Raw genomic sequence first — 5,172 nt, forward strand, 5'->3', positions numbered from 1 at the left:
GACGAGTCTGAAAAGCAAAAGCTTTGTTGCATACTCTCATTCATCAATTAATTTGGAGCATACTCGTAAGCAAGGGCACGGAAAGGGCCGTCAACACAGTAAAAAATTTCTAACTGTCATTGAAACAAACCTGAGAGAGAAATTCTTGGTCTGGTTGTTTACTGGAGTCCAACTTTTTAATCACAACTTCACGTCCCGTTTTCAATGTGGCACGATATACTTTCCCGTACGCACCTTCACCAAGGAACGACTTTGAACCAAAATTATCTGTCACAGACTTCAATTCATCTACTGTAATGGAAGGCACAGAAATAGGTTGGAGATTTATAGGCCGAGGAACGGTCACTACTGTGTGTCTTCCATGATAACTAGAGTTCCCTGCATTGTACGAAAGCGGAATCAAGATGAAACGCAATTTTTAGTGCCAACACAAGTACAAATATAGCAATTTTCAGAACATCTCAATTCGAACAAAAAGCAAGTTCAAAGCTTTTGGTGCTCACGCTTTTCACCGACGAATCCCACACTGACTACAAAGATATATCAAAGGATCTGAGGATGACTACAGCACCTGTGAGACAACTGTTTGAGCATTTGGGTTGCAAATTTTCAAAGGAGAATGGGTGTTTCTATGCCAAACTTGTTATGCCTCTTACATTTCCTGGTTGGAAGCCTTCTTTCGCATTCAACATTTCAGCCACCAGAGATCGTGCAGACGGTCAATTGCAATATGGATTTGGCAAAAACATTGAAATCAAGGCAAAATCAAAACAACTCTCACCAATTTCACTGCAGTAAAAAAGGCAGAGAAAATTCCCAAGCGTTAAAAATCCAAAAATTCCCAAATTGGCATTAAGACAAAACAGAGGGAGAAAGCTTAAGTTTAGATTACCGTTCCTAAATCTAGCATCAAAAAGGACCACTCCAATTTCTGAGCACCGAAAGGACTTGGCTGGGATACTTCTTGGATCTACCATAGCAATCCGAAAACCCTAATTCACAGAACATAAATAGGGAAGAGAATCAGTAAGGAATGAACAACGAAAAACCTGGAGGCGGAATTGAAAGCTGGCAAACAGAAAAACCCTAACCTTAAAATCAAAGAAAACCTGGTTGAAGAGTTGGAGGAGTTTGAAGCTTCATCATCAACGTCATCACCGCCGAAGGTGAGCTCTTTTTTATCCTATCCACGAGTTCTTGCATGTCCTGGTGTGTTTGAGTGAGAGAGCGCGATTGAGAGCGATACTGAGATAGAGGGAGCGCGATTGAGAGGTTTTTGGTGAGAATGAGAGAGAGCGATTGAGGGGGGACCGTGCAAATGAGAGAGAGAACGATGAGGTTTAGCGTGAAAAAAGGAATGGACTTTGATTGTTTCAAAGAGTGTTTCTGTTCCCAATTTTTTTTCATTTACTTTTAAGAAAATAGCATTCAAATATGATTAAAGACCAATCCTTTGGTATTCCTTGGTTTTAATTTTAATTATTGGTAATGTTGTTTAGTGCACCTTTTAATTTCTCTTTGGAAACCCAACAGCCAGGCGGCTGGGTTTTCTTTGGTAATCCAACAGACCCTTACTATTCATTATTTTAGTTTCTTTTTTTCATTTTTTGTTCCAATCTAGTATGATTTATATATTTATGTTGTTATTTAAATGATAACTAATTATAAGTGGTTTAGTGGAGAGAGGGTAGTTTCTAAGTCTTTAGTGGAGTGGGTTCAATACCCACATATTGCATTTTTCTTTATTTCTTTTAGCATTCATTTTTTCCTATGTTTGTGTTTTATTATAATTTCACCCACACTCGTAGTTTGTATTATTATCATAACATAGATTTGTCTCTTTTAATTTCATCATTCATTCAAAACCATTTTAAAACTATAAAAATCATATTTTTTTCTCGATTCAATGTCGAGCCCATTTTCACACCCTCGTAAGTCGATTGCTTTTGAGCATCGCCATCAACCTCACATAGCTTACTCTTGGGATTTCTTACAATGAGCCGGTTCTCTTGCACTTACACTCATATTTCGCATCATTTGTTGTTTGGGTCCGATTTAATTATTTCATGATTTTGAATCCCCATTTGACAAAATGTACCCCACTTCCCCAATGTGTATATAATGTTGTATTGTTTTATTTCTCTATTTGTTTTAGGCACTAACCAAAGAGTAAAATCCACCATTTCTGAAAAAATACAAAAATATGACTCGATCCAACGTCGAGCATTTTCTCAATAAACAAATCAATTCATTTCGCCCTCCTATTCTATCCCTTTTCTTTCAAACTTTCATCAAATGCTTGATTCAACGTCAAGCCATTTTCTCTAATAAAAACTCAAAAAAAATATTAATTCATAATTAAGACATTTTCAATAAAGATGGAAGTGGAACGTGGTGTATACCACGCACTCCTGAGACTAGGATTCGAGATGTATATCTCGCCAATCCTAGCTCTCGCCATCATCCAATTTACCCACTTTGCTCTATCAAACACTCATTCAAATCTTTCTCAAACGTCCATCAATACTTGATCTAGGTCAAGTCATTTTCACAACAAAAACTCAAAATACCTAATTCTTATTTAACACTTTTTCAATAAAGGTGGAAATGGAACATGGTGTATACCATGCACTCCTGAGGTTAAGATTCGAGACGTATGCCTCGCCAATCTTAACTCTCGCCATCGCCTAAAATTGTCAATGCGGTTTCTCCAAACCCTTTTCTCAATCAAATTCAAAACACTTAATTCTCCATTAAACACTTTTGCAAATAAAGATGGAAATGGAACATGGTGTATACCATGCACTCCTGAGGCTAGGATTCGAGATGTATATCTCGCCAATCCTAGTTCTCGCCATCACTCAAAGCACATCCAACCAATCAAACTCTTTTTCTCGCCGCCGTGCGACCAATCAAAAACCTTTTAAAATGAAAGATATCTTGTCATAAGAGATACAAAACATTGTTTCGGCCACGATTGTTGAGTAGAGATAAATGACGCTTTTCCGAGTGTAGATTTGTAAATCCTAACACTTAAGTACATATTGCATGACAACTCTAGGGCAAAACTTCCCCATTTCTTTTAGACCTTTCCGAGCGTCTCCGATCTTGTGGCATGTGGTCCGTCCTATTGCAAAGAGGTAACTGCCTAAGACTCGATTCAGCGAGCTGCGACACCTGCTGCTAGGACGTGAACACATTGTCCACTCTCCTTTGACACAACTGGTGTCCTCCTTTGTAAGTCCATGTTCAGATGGCAATCCCTATATAGCCGAACTACGGCAACTCTGATTCTCATGTTCAGATGAGATACGTAGGCACAAGATGCGATGTCTTGCTGAGTTTGACTAACGACTAACAACTAATCCTTGTTTGCTTTCGCCCTCGTTGCGATCGAGACTTTCCTTTTCTCTTGCCCTAGTTGCAATCGAGACCCTCGTTCCCGTAGTTAGCTGAACTACGTTTTGCTCTGATTCTCATTCCCGATGAGATACGTAGGCATAAGACGCGACGTCTTAGCGAGCACATTCCTCTTTAACCCATAGGTAGCCGAGCTACGAAGACTCTGATTCTCATATTCATATGAGATACGTATGCAATGGATGCGACATCCGTGCGAGTCATTTTTCTCTTGAACCTTTTAGTAAATAGTACATTAGATAAACACACACCCTTTAGACAAGAACAACAAGAGTGGATCCCGTAGAGTACTACGGATGCGTAGTGGTGCTAATACCTTCCCTTCGCTTAATCGACTCCCGAACCCAAGATTTGGTTGCGAGACCTTGTCTTTTCCTTTCCTTTCTCCAGGTTTACTTCGAGCGTTTCCCTTCCCTCCTTTGGGATAAATAACGCACGGTGGCGACTCTCCTGTCATCTTTTCTTTCGCCGGTTGTTTTTTCGCACCCTCGTATTTTTTAGGTTGCGACAATTTGTAATGCCCCAGTTTGACTGTTTTTGCTGATTCTCAAGATGCGGCTGAATGACCTTCTTCTCGCGCTCAAGGAGACGGGTAATCTCATCAGGAATCCCTTCAACATCATCTTCCTCTGCCTCAAATACAGGGAATTCAAAATTGGGAGATGGCGTTGGATCATTATGTTCAATGGGTTTTAGAATCAACCTGCATAATGATTTTGGATAATAAAAAACTTTAGAATTTAAACAAGCAAACCATTATGCAGATGAAAAGATTGCTTTTATTCTTGTTTTTAGGGTTTTTTTTTTTTATCACTGATTTCATGCAAAAGCAAAAAGTGAAAACAAATGGAAAAACAAATGTTTAACATGCATGAATTGAATGAAATATCATTGTATAAATGTTGCCAACAATGTCATCACTTCTCCTTTTGGCATGGGAGAAGGGTTTTTGAACAAAGTGAACAAATTACGCTGACTTATGAATGACCGTAGGAACATCCACAGCGACCCAATTGTGGCAGACACCGCTAGGGATAACAAAGTTGCTCAAATCCTCTGCATCCTCTTCCAGAATAGCAGCAGCTTCCTCAGCTTGATCAGTATGGATGAAGCCTCCACTCTTGAACAACCCTTTCTCATTGAAGACCCCAGAAGAATAGCCAATGCCAGCCCGGGATTTATTGTCTTCAAGCTCAATCATCTTCCCCAAACCAGCGACTGCACCACATTCAATGGCCAGTTTCGCATCACAATAGGAAGTAAATGAAGGAGACTTCTTCTCAATCGGCTCAGCAATAGATAAAGCTTGGAAAGGCATTCCAACTTCATCCTCAGCATCAATATATGAGAAAGAAGACAAGTGGCTAACCAGGAGAGCCTTTTCTCCCCCTACCACAACCAATTTCTTATTCTTAACGAATTTCAGCTTCTGGTGTAGGGTGGATGTCACGGCGCCAGCCTCGTGAATCCATGGTCTACCAAGGAGACAGCTATAAGATGGGTGGATATCCATAACCTGGAAGGTAACTTGGAAATCACTTGGTCCAATCTTGATTGGGAGATCAACTTCCCCAATCACAGTCTTACGCGACCCATCAAAAGCTTTCACAACAACACCACTCTGCCTCATGGGAGGCCCTTGATATGACAATCTCGAAAGAGTGGTCTTCGGCAATACATTCAGAGATGACCCAGTGTCCACCAGCATGTTGGACATGGCGTCGGTCTTGCAATTCATGGAAATATGTAAAG

This window comes from Lathyrus oleraceus, chromosome 2, assembly GCF_024323335.1.
Source record: "Lathyrus oleraceus cultivar Zhongwan6 chromosome 2, CAAS_Psat_ZW6_1.0, whole genome shotgun sequence".
Taxonomy (NCBI): Eukaryota; Viridiplantae; Streptophyta; class Magnoliopsida; order Fabales; family Fabaceae; genus Lathyrus; species Lathyrus oleraceus.